Source organism: Arachis hypogaea, chromosome 20 (genome assembly GCF_003086295.3).
Source record: "Arachis hypogaea cultivar Tifrunner chromosome 20, arahy.Tifrunner.gnm2.J5K5, whole genome shotgun sequence".
NCBI lineage: Eukaryota > Viridiplantae > Streptophyta > Magnoliopsida > Fabales > Fabaceae > Arachis > Arachis hypogaea.
In genome coordinates, this window is record NC_092055.1 from 80366481 (window position 1) to 80380903 (window position 14423).

The 14423-nt window shown below is 39.9% G+C and overlaps 2 non-coding genes across 2 annotated transcripts; both read left to right on the forward strand.

Moving 5' to 3' along the window:
* Positions 1-916: 916 nt before the first annotated feature.
* LOC112788727 (small nucleolar RNA R71) lies at positions 917-1020 on the forward strand. Its single transcript, XR_003196078.1, has one exon. It is a non-coding gene; the product is annotated as a small nucleolar RNA R71 (small nucleolar RNA).
* A 3253-nt stretch (positions 1021-4273) lies between these two features.
* LOC112788428 (small nucleolar RNA R71) lies at positions 4274-4377 on the forward strand. Its single transcript, XR_003195792.1, has one exon. It is a non-coding gene; the product is annotated as a small nucleolar RNA R71 (small nucleolar RNA).
* Positions 4378-14423: the final 10046 nt, after the last annotated feature.

Consider the following 14423-nt stretch of genomic DNA (forward strand, 5'->3'; position numbering starts at 1 on the left):
TCTGGTTCTTTGTGATCTCTATCCTCCTCCTTTGTTGAGTTATCTTCAGGTTGTTTGCACACTTTGCTTTGCTTGTCTTCAATCTCTTGATCACTTGTAGTGACCATTTTGCAATCTTCCCATCTTACTTTCTTTGCTTCTCCCTTGGGGTTTTTCTCCGTGTCACTTGGGAAGCTATCAGTAGGTTTGGGAATCTTCTCAGCTAAATATCCCACCTGAAATTCCAGCTTCCTGATGGTCTCTCCCTGGTTCTTGATATTGGCTCGCACCTCCTCTTTGAACACCTTATTTTCTTGAATCTCTTGGCATATTCCTTCAAGTAAGGCTTCAATCTTAGAGAGCTTGTCATCAATTGATGAGTGATTCGGAGCAGACGTGTTGTTTTGGTTTTGATAAGTATGTGGAGAAGTGTTGTTGTGGGGGTGTTGAGATGTCCTCTGGGTGAATTGCTTTTAATCTTGCTCACTTCCCCACCCAAAGTTTTGGTGGTTTCTCCATCCAGAGTTGTAAGTCTTGGAGTATGGATCATAGTTTTTCCTTGGTGAATTCCCAATATAGTTGGATTGCTCCTGACTCCCCTCTGCTTCTTCGTTTACTCCTTCTTGTGTTGTTGATGAAGTGGAGATTGCTGCTACTTGGTTCCTCTCCATCTTCTTGGTGAGGTCAGCCAGCTGCTGGGTAATAAGCTTGTTTTGGGCCAACAGAGCATCTACATTGTTTAGCTCCATCACTCCTCTTGTGTTCCCTCTTTCGGAAGCATAGAAGTAGTCGTTTTCTGCTACTGTTTCAATAACATCTATGGCTTCCTCAATGGTCTTCTTCTTGTTCAAGGATCCTCCAGATGAATGGTCTAATGCCTTCTTTGACTCATAAGAGAGCCCTTCATAAAAAATGGAGCTAGACCCATTCGTTGAACATGTCAGGTGGACACCTCCTTGTTAAGTCTTTGAACCTCTCCCATGCTTCATACAGAGTCTCAACATCTTGTTGCCTGAAGGTTTGAACCTCAGCTCTCAGCCTATTGATTCGTTGAGGAGGGTAGAATCTTGCTAAGAATTTGTTCACCACATCCTCCCAAGTTGTCAAGCTCTCCTTTGGGAAGGATTCCAGCCACTTGGCTGCCTTGTCTCTGAGTGAGAAGGGAAATAAGAGTAGTCTATAGGCGTCAGGATGAACACCATTAGATTTCACTGTGTCACATATTCTCAGGAAGGTGGTCAAATGTTGATTGGGGTCTTCTTGAACACCTCCTCCAAACGAACAGTTGTTCTGAACAAGGGTGATGAGCTGTGGTTTAAGTTCAAAGTTGTTGGCATGGATTGTTGGCTTTTGGATGCTACTTCCATAATTGCCTGGGTTTGGATTAATGTAAGAGCCCAAAACTCTTCTATCCTCCCCAGCATGATTTGCTCCACCTCCTCTGCCATGGTTGTGAGTCTCTTCTTCATGATGATTTTCCATGTTTTCTTCCATGTTTGGTTCAAAGTATTCCTCAAACTGTTCCTCCTCTTCTTCAGCACCAACTACTTGTTTTTCTTTTGCCTCCCTCCTTTGTCTAAGGAAGGTTCTCTCCGGTTCAGAATCAAAGGAAGTTGAAGCCCCGCTTCTTCTCCTTGTCATACAACCAACAAGTACAAGCGGAGAAAATAGGTGCAGACAGTATTTGTGTCAGAATTGCTGTTAGTTATGGGTGATGCAATATATCAAACAGTTAGTGGGTTAGCAAACAGAATTGAAAATAACAAAGAAAAAACAAAAGAGTAGAAAGAGAAGGGAAGAAGTATAACTAAAACAAAAAGTAAATCACTCAAACAGAAAATGAAATTCACAAAATAAAATGCTCAATCTAGTGATCTTCCAATCTAATCATTGTTGATGCACAATCAATTCCCCGGCAACGGCGCCATAAACTTGATGGACGGAAAACTTGTCTCTCAACAAATCTCCCTTCGGCAAGTGTACCGAAGTTGTCATCAAGTAAAAACTCACAATAGAGTGAGGTCGAATCCCACAGGGATTGATTGATCAAGCAACTTTAGTTAGAAGAATGTTCTAGTTGAGCGAATCCAGGATTTGGGTTGAGAGTTGCAGAAAATAAAATGGCGGGAATGTAAATAATAGAAAAGTAAATGATAGAATTAAAGTACTGGAAGTAAATGACTAAAAATAAATTGCAGAATTGTAAATGGGAATGGGGGATTTGCTCATAAAAGTAAATGGCAGAAATTAAAGAGAATTGGTAAGATCAAAGATGGGGAGTTCATTGGGCTTAGGAGATGTTGCAATTCTCCGGATCAAGTTCATTTTCATCTCTTCCTCAATCAATGCACTCATTGATCTCCTTGGCAATCTTAAGTGATTGAATTACAATTTCTTGCAATTCAATCTCTCAAATCTTGATCAATAGCCAATTCCTTGGTCAATTGCTCATGAGCAGAGATGAAGTATGGTCACTGATTATACCACATGCATTTCCCAAATCAAGTATTGAGAGGGTTATAGTCACATACCCATCCAAACCCAATTTGGTCCAGCATGAGAAAGCATTTCTAGCTTGATCTCTTCATTCCTCTTTCAAGGTTCAAAAGAGATCCAAGTTTGAATAGCTTCTCTTCCAAGATAACTACTCAATTGGATGAAGATCGAAAGCTTTCAAGTAAAATCAAGAGGAAAGATAGAAGAAGAATAATGAAAATTAGTATTGATCCATCAAATTACAACAGAGCTCCCTAACCCAATGAAAGGGGTTTAGTTGTTCATAGCTCTTGAAAATGAAAACAAAGATGGAGAATACATCATAAAACTAGAGTTTGCAAAGAAAGTAAAATACATAGAGTAGTTCTCTTTTTCCCAGCCTCCAGAGCTTCTTTACAATTCAAAGCTACTCCTATATATACTACTCTTCCCAGCTTCTAGTTTACTCTTCAAGTCTTGGGCCTTTGGATCTTGAGTTTGAAGTAGTTTTTTTCTTCATTTGGGCTTGGCTTTGCTTGCAGAGAGAAAGTGCTAAGTGGGCAGAGATTTCAGCTCAAGACGTTAGGGGTGTTAATATTTAGTGAGAATATAAGTTCGAGAACGTTAGTGACACTTAACATTGTCACTAACGTTCCAATGCACCCCTTTGCCTTACGTTAAAACCCACGTTAACTAGGTTAACGTGGCTTATTAATCCTTCGAGAACGTTAGTGACACTCAACATTGTCACTAACGTTCCAGTGTGCCCCTTCTTATTTCACGTTAAAGCCCACGTTAACTAGGTTAACGTGGCTTCTAACGTGGTCCTTGCCAACCTTCGAGAACGTTAGTGACACTCAACATTGTCACTAACGTTCCAATGTGCCCCTGGGTCTCACGTTAGAGTCCACGTTAACTAGGTTAACGTGGCCTCTAACGTAGCCATCTTTAGCCATCCCAACGTTAGTGACAATGTTGAGTGTCACTAACGTTGGCTCATCCTTCATTCCTCATCGTTAGCTTCCACGTTATCTAAGTTAACGTAGAGGTTAACGTGACTCTTGGGGGTTGTGTGGTTGCTTCAACGTTAGTGACAATGTTGAGTGTCACTAACGTTGTCGACAACTCTTCATCCTTTACGTTAGTTCCTACGTTAACCAAGTTAACGTGGGAGTTAACGTGGTACTTTGCACCATAGGCCAACGTTAGTGACAATGTTGAGTGTCACTAACGTTGGCTTCTCTTCCCCCCCTTAACGTTAGAGGCCACGTTAACTAGGTTAACGTGGCTTCTAACGTGGCCACTTATGAGTAATTGCCAACGTTAGTGACAATGCTAAGTGTCACTAACGTTGGCTCAACTTCTCTTCTCCATGTTAGAGTTCACGTTAACTTAGTTAACGTGACTCTCTAACGTGGGCATTGATGGCTTTTTGAGAATGTTATTGGAAATCACTTTTCTCATTAATCTTGCATGTTACCTCCCCTTTTCTTGCTTCCTTTTTGGTCCTGAAATCAAGCAATAAAGTGCATCAAAGCTTTAGTCCAAGTCATGAGTAATGCAACATAATATTTGTCACTAAACTTATGCAAAATCCTCATGAAATTATGTAAAATTTACAATGTATGCTTGAATCAAGGCATAAGTGAATATTTACCCAAAACTAGCTTATTTCCTAAAGAAATGTATGAAACTATCCTAAAAACAGTAAAGAAAAGGTCAGTGAAACTGGCCAAGATGCCCTGGCATCACTACGGCCTTCTTTGACTCATAAGAGAGCCCTTCATAGAAAATGTGAAGCTGCACCCATTCGTTGAACATGTCAGGTGGACACCTCCTTGTTAAGTCCTTGAACCTCTCCCATGCTTCATATAGAGTCTCACCATCTTGTTGCCTGAAAGTTTGAACCTCAGCTCTCAGCCTATTGATTCGTTGAGGAGGGTAGAATCTTGCTAAGAATTTGTTCACCACATCCTCCCAAGTTGTCAAGCTCTCCCTTGGGAAGGATTCCAGCCACTTGGCTGCCTTGTCCCTGAGTGAGAAAGGAAATAAGAGCAGTTTATAGGCGTCAGGATGAACACCATTAGATTTAACTGTGTCACATATTCTCAGGAAGGTGGTCAAATGTTGATTGAGATCTTCTTGAACACCTCCTCCAAACGAACAGTTGTTCTGAATAAGGGTGATGAGCTGTGGTTTAAGTTCAAAGTTGTTGGCATGGATTGTTGGCTTTTGGATGCTACTTCCACAATTGCCTGGGTTTGGATTGATGTAAGAGCCCAAAACTCTTCTATCCTCCCCAGCATGATTTGCTCCACCTCCTCTGCCATGGTTGTGAGTATCTTCTTCATGATGATTTTCCATGTTTTCTTCCATGTTTGGTTTCAAAGAATTCCTCTTCTTCCTCAGCACCAACCACTTTCTTTCCTCTTGCCTCTCTCCTTAATCTAAGGAAGGTCCTCTCAGGTTCAGAATCGAAGGAAGTTGAAGCCCCGCTTCTTCTCCCTGTCATACAACCATCAAGTGCAAGTAAGAAAAGATAGGTGCAGAAAGTATTTATGTCAGAATTACTGTTAGTTGTGGGTGATGCAATATATCAAACAGTTAGTGGGTTAGCAAACAGAATTGAAAATAACAAAGAAAAACAAAAGAGCAGAGGGGGAAGGGAAGAAGTTTAACTAAAACAAAAAGTAAATCACTCAAATAGAAAATGAAATTCACAAAATAAAAATGCTCAATCTAGTGATCTTCCAATTTAATCATTGTTGATGCACAATGAATCGCCGGCAACGGCGCCATAAACTTGATGCACGGAAAACTTGTCTCTCAACAAATCTCCCTTCGGCAAGTGTACCGAATTTGTCGTCAAGTAAAAACTCACAATAGAGTGAGGTCGAATCCCACAGGGATTGATTGATCAAGCAACTTTAATTAGAAGAATGTTCTAGTTGAGCGAATCCAGAATTTGGGTTGAGAGTTACAGAAAACTTGTCTCTCAACAAATCTCCCTTCGGCAAGTGTACCGAATTTGTCGTCAAGTAAAAACTCACAATAGAGTGAGGTCGAATCCCACAGGGATTGATTGATCAAGCAACTTTAATTAGAAGAATGTTCTAGTTGAGCGAATCCAGAATTTGGGTTGAGAGTTGCAGAAAATAAAAATGGCGGGAATGTAAATAACAGAAAAGTAAATGCAAGAATTAAAGGACTGGAAATAAATGACTGAAAATAAATTACAGAATTGTAAATGGGAATGGGGGATTTGCTCATAAAAGTAAATGGCAGAAATTAAAGAGAATGGGTAAGATAAGAGATGGGGAGTTCATTGGGCTTAGGAGATGTTGCAATTCTCTGGATCAAGTTCATTTTCATCTCTTCCTCAATCAATGCACTCATTGATCTCCTTGGCAATCTTAAGTGATTGAATTACAATTTCTTGCAATTCAATCTCTCAAATCTTGATCAATAGCCAATTCCTTGGTCAATTGCTCATGAGAAGAGATGAAGTATGGTCACTGATTATACCACATGCATTTCCCAAATCAAGTATTGAGAGGGTTATAGTCACATACCCATCCAAACCCAATTTGGTCCAGCTTGAGAAAGCATTTCTAGCTTGATCTCTTCATTCCTCTTTCAAGGTTCAAAAGAGATCAAAGTTTGAGTAGCTTCTCTTCCAAGATAACTACTCAATTGGATGAAGATCGAAAGCTTTCAAGTAAAATCAAGAGGAAAGATAGAAGAAGAATAATGAAAATTAGTATTGATCCATCAAATAACAACAGAGCTCCCTAACCCGATGAAAGGGGTTTAGTTGTTCATAGCTCTTGAAAATGAAAACAAAGATGGAGAATACATCATAAAACTAGAATTGCAAAGAAAGTAAATATAGAGAGTAGTTCTCTTTTTCCCAGCCTTTAGAACTTTTTCTCAATTCAAAGCTACTCCTATATATACTACTCTTCTCAGCTTCTAGTGTGATTCTTCAAGTCTTGGGCCTTTGGATCTTGAGTTTGAAGCAGTTCCTTTCTTTATTTGGGCTTGGCTTTACTTGCAGAGAGAAAGTGCGAAGTGGGCGGAGACTTTAGTTCAGGACGTCAGGGGTGTTAATATTTAGTGAGAATATAAGTTCGAGAACGTTAGTGACACTTAACATTGTCACTAATGTTCCAATGCACCCCTTTGCCTCACGTTAAAACCCACGTTAACTAGGTTAACGTGGCTTTTAAAGTTGCCTTGTTAACCTTCGAGAACGTTAGTGACACTCAACATTGTCACTAACGTTCCAGTGTGCCCCTTCTTGCTTCACGATAAAGCCCACGTTAACTAGGTTAACGTGGCTTCTAACGTAGCCCTTTCCATCCTTCGAGAACGTTAGTGACATTCAACATTGTCACTAACATTCCAATGTGCCCCTAGGTCTCATGTTAGAGTCCACATTAACTAGCTTAACGTGGCTTCTAACGTGGCCATCTTTAGCCATCCCAATGTTAGTGACAATGTTGAGTGTCACTAACGTTGGCTCATCCTTCATTCCTCATCGTTAGCTTCCACGTTAACCAAGTTAACGTGGAAGTTAACGTGACTCTTGGGGGTTGTGTGGTAGCTTCAACGTTAGTGACAATGTTGAGTGTCACTAACGTTGTCGACAACTCTTCATCCCTTACGTTAGTTCCCACGTTAACCAAGTTAACGTGGGAGTTAACGTGGTACTTTGCACCATAGGCCAACGTTAGTGACAATGTTGAGTGTCACTAACGTTGGCTTCTCTTCCCCTCTTAACGTTAGAGGCCACGTTAACTAGGTTAACGTGGCTTCTAACGTGGCCACTTATGAGTAATTGCCAACGTTAGTGACAATGTTAAGTGTCACTAACGTTGGCTCAACTTCTCTTCTCCACGTTAGAGTTCACGTTAACTTAGTTAACGTGACTCTCTAATGTGGGCATTGATGGCTTTTTGAGAGTGTTATTGGCAATCACTTTTGTCATTAATCTTGCAAGTTACCTCCCCTTTCCTTGCTTCCTTTTGGTCCTGAAATCAAGCAAAAAAGTGCATAAAAGCTCTAGTCTAAGTCATGAGTATTGCAACATAATATTTGTCACTAAACTTATGCAAAATCCTCATAAAATTATGTAAAATGCACAATGTATACTTGAATCAAGGCATAAGTGAATATCTACCCAAAACTAGCTTATTTTCTAAAGAAATGCATGAAACTAACCTAAAAACAGTAAAGAAAAGGTCAGTGAAACTGGCCAAGATACCCTGGCATCATGAAGCATGGTTCAAATGAAGCTATTTATAGCAAGCTTCGTTGAAGGTTGGAGGATCAGGATGCTTTATGGAGGGATTGGATGGTGTGTATGTAATGATAGATGAGGACAAAGATCACCTCTTTATTGGGCCTAAGGCTCGGTTTCCTGGGTGCTAAAACATGCAGATTTGTGCCCCCCAAAAGAACCATTTCCAAGAACATGTGACTCACTTTTCCTCCTTGGGACAACCGTATATGACATGGTTTGCCCTTTCTTTGATCTTCTTTATCCCTATCCATTCCAATCAAGGCAACAGTGAAGTCAAAGTTTGAATGTAAAACGGTGGTGTTTATCAAATGAAAAGTATATATATAAAATAAAAATTGCTATATGTTCCTCATTTATGAATAACCAACTATGCCCTTTTGAAATTAAACAAAATATTGGTGAACCCCAAAGTTGTTTTCTGCTATGGTTGGTACATTCATTACAAAGGACATTTTATTTTCTACCTTAGCAAAAATAAATTCACAAAAATGATGCAAGATATGATTTATCTTTTCATAAACTTGACTCTTTGAGCAAAGAGTGACTTTCTTGAGTATCTTAGCATATGTAAAACACCAAACTTAATGTTTGGCTATATACTCCAATAAAATAAATGAGTATATATTCTAAGATGGATATATGATCATCCTGCTTGAAAAGCCATCTTAGAGTGCCTTTAGGCACACCAAACTTAGGACTCAGTCATATGCTTCAAAACAGTGTATGCAACTATCAAATTCTGCTCATGAGAGTTCAATTTATGCAAGAAAAACCATTAATTATTGAAATTAAAATAACAACAAGAATATTAAATCATAGGCTGCCTCCCATGGAGCGCTCTTTTATTGTCACTAGCTTGACATTGGTCCCTTGTTTGGGTGGCTGATGATTATGGTGCCTCAGCTTGTCCCCTTTCACTGTGAGCCTTCTTCCTGTGTATTGATGATCAATCTCCATATGCTCCAGTGAGAGTATCTTATTGACGGTGTAGTAATCATCAATTTGTGGATCTGTGTCCAACTGCTGGTAGATCAATCTTACTCTGTCCCCTTTTGAGAATTCTTCAGTTGGTATTCTTTTGTTTTTCCACCCTTTTGGAACCCTTTTTTGCTCTTTTTTTCTTTCTTCGATGGCCCTTCTTCTTAGCACCAGGTTCTATGTTAGGGACTTTCTTCCCAATGATTAAATCTTCAATCTATTCCTGCCTTCTCTTCTTAGCCTTCACATGTTCCTTGCCCTCTTTTTCTTCTCCACTGTCTATCATTTGCTTCACAGGTGAGCTGATGAATGCCTCCTTGGCTTCTTCCTTCCAGTTCAAGTTTTCCTTTTCAACTCTCATACAGCTATTCTTTCCAACAGTATGCTGCGTTTCCTTGAAGACATTCAGAATGATCTTCTCATCATGTGCTCTCAAAGTCATTTCCCCCTTTTCTACATCAATGATGGTCCTTGCTGTGGCTAGGAAAGGCCTTCCTAGTATAATGGAGTCACTTCCCTCTTCATCCAAATCTAAAACCACAAAGTCCACTGGAAAAATGAACTTATCCACCTTGACTAAGAGATTCTCGACCACTCCATTAGGGGTTACCATGGATCTGTCAGCAAGTTGCAAGGTCATCCTTATAGGTTTCACTTCTTCTATGGATAACTTTCTCATCATAGATAAGGGCATTAAGTTGATACTTGATCCTAAATCACATAATGCGTTATCAATGAATATATTACCAATAGTGCTAGGCAAAATGAAACTCCCAGGATCCTTGAGTTTTGGTAGGATGCCTTTTAGAATTACTGCACTACACTCTTGAGTTAGGAACACTATTTCCTTTTCGTTCCAGCTTCTCTTTTTGTTGATGAGTTCTTTGAGGAATTTAGCATATAGAGGCATCTGCTCCAATGCTTCAGCAAGTGGGATGTTGATTTCCAACTTCTTAAAAACTTCTAAAAATTTGGGGAATTATTGATCCTTCATCTCCTTTTGCAATCTTTCAGGGTATGACAGAGGAGGAGTGTAAGGCTTCACCTCTTTCCTCTGTTCTTGTGAGTGTTCCTCAATAGCTTGCTTCCCCTTCTTTGAAGCTTGTGGTTCCTCATCCTTCTCCTTGAGCTCTTCCTGGTTCTTTTCTTTAATTGCAACTTTCTTCTTACTGTCAGCCTTATCATCCTCAGATGGCTTCTTGTTAGCTTCTTTATTATTCTCCAATGTCCTTCCACTCCTAAGTTAAATGGCTTTGCATTATTCCTTGGGGTTGGGAATAGTGTCACTTGGCAGTGCATTGGTCGGTCTTTCAGCTGCTGTTTGCTTGGACAATTGTCCAATTTGTCTCTCCAAATTCCTTAATGAAGCTTCATGGTTCTTGTTGGCCAATTCTTGATGTTTGATCATTTTCTCCATCATCATCTCCAAGCTGGAGATTCTTTGAGATTCCTGGGGTGGTTGTGGTTGAGTGTGGGATGTGGATGGGGGTTGAAAGTTATTTTGGTTAGTTGATGGGTTATTGGGTGGATAGAAGTTGGATTGAGGTTGATTGTTTTGTGGTTCTCTGTATGGATTTTGGTTAGTATTTTGATGGTTTTGGTGGTTTGTGTTGCGGAAGTTATTTTGGTTGGAGTTTCTTTGCCAAGGTTGCTGGTTCTGGTTCTCTCCCCATTTCAGATTGGGGTGGTTTCTCCAAGATGAGTTGTAAGTGTCTCCATGGAAATCATTTGATCCAAACCCTTGATTATGCATGTACTGCACTTGTTCAGGTTGCTACTCTTCATAGCTTTCCACCTGCTGTCCCCACACCACTGGTGGTTGATTAGTTGTGCTCACTGCTGCAAGTTGTAAACCATCCATCCTTTTTGACATTGTTTCAATTTGCTGTTGAAGCTTCTGGTGCATGAGTTTATTCTGAGCTAATATTGTATCAACTCCTTCAGGTTCAAATACACCTTTCTTTGGAGCTGCTTGCCTTTCAGAGGAGTAGAAATACTCATTGTTGGCCACTATATCTATGAGATCATGTGCCTCTTGAGCAGTTTTTATCATTTGCAAGGATGCTCCTGATGAATAATCCAAAGCTTTCCTAGAAGGCAAGGATAAGCCTTCATAGAAGTTCTGCAACTCCACTCATTCACTGAACATTCCCTCTGGACAACTTCTGATTAGAGATTTATACCTCTCCCATGCTTCATACAATAATTCTCCTTCTAGTTGTCTGAAGGTTTGCACATCAGTTTTTAGCTTAATGACTCTTTGAGGTGGATAGAATTTGGCCAGAAATTTGCTAACCAAATCATCCCAGTTGGTGATGCTTTCTTTAGGGATAATTTCTAACCAACGTGTGGCTTTGTCTCTCAGTGAAAATGGGAATAACAAGAGTTTATAGATGTCAAGGTGGACTCCATTGGTTTTGACATTGTCACAAATTCTCAAAAACACAGAGAGGTGTTGGTTTGGATCTTCAACAGCACTTCCTCCATATTGACAATTATTCTGAACCAGGGTAATCAATTGAGGTTTGAGTTCAAAGTTATTGGCATGGACATTAGGGGTTAGGATGCTGCTCCCACAATTCCTTGAGTTAGGGATAATGTAAGAGGCTAAAACTCTTCTCTGAGGTTGGCCATTGTTGTTAGCCACATCCTCAGGTAGATTTGGTGGGTTATCCTCCATTTCTTGAACCTCTTCTTCTGATTCTTTTTCTCCAATGACTCCCTTCCCTCTTGCTTCTCTTCTCAATCTCAGAAATGTCCTCTCTGGTTCAGAATTAAAAGAGGTGGATGTACCTCTTCTTTCCCCTGGCATACAACACAAACAAAATGGTGCACGATTTGTGAATCACACTTTTCACAACTCGTACCACTAACCAGCAAGTGCACTGGGTCGTCCAAGTAATACCTTACGTGAGTAAGGGTCGAATCCCACGGAGATTGTTGGTTTGAAGCAATCTATGGTTATCTTGCAATTCTTAGTCAGGAAGTCAATTGTATTTATCAGTTGAATTGCGAATAAACAAGAGAGCATGGGTTAAAGGTTACTTGTTATGCAGTAATGGAGAATATGTTGGAGTTTTGGAGATGCTTTGTCTTCTGAATCTCTGCTTTCCTTTGTCTTCTGATTCACGCACGCACGTCCGTCTATGGCAAGCTGTGTGTTGGGGCATCACCGTTGTCAATGGTTACATCCCCTCCTCTTGTGAAAATGGTCCAAATGCTCTGTCACAGCACGGCTAATCATCTGAGGTTCCCGATCATGCTAGAATAAGATTCACCCTCCTTTTGCGTCTGTCACTACGCCCAACACTCGCGAGTTTGAAGCTCGTCACAGTCATTCAATCCCTAAATCCTACTCGGAATACCACAGACAAGGTTTAGACTTTCCGGATTCTCATGAATGCCGCCATCAATCTAGCTTATACCACGGAGATTCTGATTTAGGAATCTAAGAGATATTCATTCAATCTGATGTAGAACGGAGGTGGTTGTCAGACACACGTTCATGGATTGAGGAAGGTGATGAGTACTGATCATCACCTTCTCCATAGTTAGGCGCGAAAGGATATCTTAGATAGGAACATGCATGTTTGAATGGAAAACAGAAATACTTGCATTAATTCATCAAGACACAGCAGAGCTCCTCACCCCCAACAATGGAGTTTAGAGACTCATGCCGTCAAAGAGTACAAAGTTTTGATCTAAAATGTCATGAGATACAAAATGAGTCTCTAAAAGTTGTTTAAATACTAAACTAGTAGCCTAGGTTTACAGAAAATGAGTAAACTGTAGCAGATGGTATAGAGATCCACTTCTGGGGCCCACTTGGTGTGTGCTGGGGCTGAGACTTAAGCAATTCACGTGCATAAGGCCATTTTGGGCGTTCAACGCCAGGTTTGGATCCATTTCTGGCGTTGAACTCCAACTTTTGATCCTTTTCTGGCGCTGGACGCCAGAATTGGGCAGAGAACTGGCGTTGAATGCCAGTTTACGTCATCTATCCTTGAGCAAAGTATGGACTATTATATATTGCTGGAAAGCCCTGGATGTCTACTTTCCAACGAAATTAGAAGCACGCCATTTCGAGTTCTGTAGCTCCAGAAAATTTACTTTGAGTGAAGGGAGGTCAGAATCCAACAGCATCAGCAGTCCTTTTTCAGCTTGAATCAGATTTTTGCTCAGCTCCCTCAATTTCAGCCAGAAAAATACCTGAAATTACAGAAAAACACACAACTCATAGTAAAGTCCAGAAATATGAATTTTTCCTAAAAACTAATGAAAATAAACTAAAAACTAACGAAACATACTAAAAACTATATGAAATTAACCCCAAAAAGCGTATAAAATATCCGCTCATCACAACAAAAAGCAATAATATCTCAGAGTTTTTGAGTGAAGCTCAGATTCTAATTAGATGAGCGGGACTAGTAGCTTTTTGCTTCCGAACAGTTTTGGCATCTCACTTTATCCATTGAAGCTCAGAGTGATTGGCATCTATAAGAACTTAGAATTCAGATAGTGTTATTGATTCTCCTATTTTAGTATGATGATTCTTGAACACAGCTATTTCATGAGTCTTGGCCGTGGCCCTAAGCACTTTGTTTTCCAGTATTACCACCGGATACATAAATGCCACAGACACATAATTGGGTGAACCCTTTGGATTGTGACTCAGCTTTGCTAAAGTCCCCAATTAGAGGTGTCCAGAGTTCTTAAGCACACTCTTCTTTCTGCTTTGGACCTTGACTTTAACCGCTCAGTCTCAAGTTTTCACTTGACTCCTTCACGCCACAAGCACATGGTTAGGGACAGCTTGATTTAGCCGCTTAGGCCAGGATTTTATTCCCTTAGGCCATCCTATCCACTGATGCTCAAAGCCTTGGGATCCTTTTTATTACCCTTGCCTTTTGATTTTAAGGGCTATTGGCTTTTTCTGCTTTTCTTTTCTTTTTTTTTTTTGCTGCTTTTTCTTGCTTCAAGAATCATTTTTATGATTTTTCAGATTATCAATAACATGTCTCATGTTCACCATTCTTTCAAGAGCCAACATATTTAACAGTCTTAAACAGCAAATTCAAAAGACATATGCACTGTTCAAGCATTCATTCAGAAGACAGAAAGTATTGCCACCACATGTAACTAATTAGAATTTCTCTTATTAAAACTCGAAATTTTATTGCCTCTTATTCAAAAGATCTACTATTTTATTCATGTTTGCTGATGATGAGAAAAATAAACTATGGCTTAATTGGAGATAAAATCAAAATAGATACTAATTACTACTATATGACACCTAAGGTGAACTTCTCTAATGACACTATCACAGAGTTAAAGCAGAAATTGGAATTTAACAACCTTTGTTCCGGGAAATGGGTGTTCCTCTGATCCGTGGGGTGCTTGATTCTTCAAGAGATAACTTCTGGCGCTTCAATTCCCTTAAGTCACGCCCTTGCTCCTCTTGTTCTTTAAACATATAGGTCAGCATTTGACTGTGTTCCTTCTGTTCTTTTATTATTTGCTCCATAGCTTCCCGTATCTTAGTGATAGACGTCTCAAGATACTCCCAGTATTCAGATTGAGGGATTTCTGGGAGAGATTCCTGTGTTTTCTTCTTGGTGGGATCATCCTGTGCTTGTTGTTTTTCCATTGATGCTTTGGTGATTGGTTTCTCAACTGAGATATACTC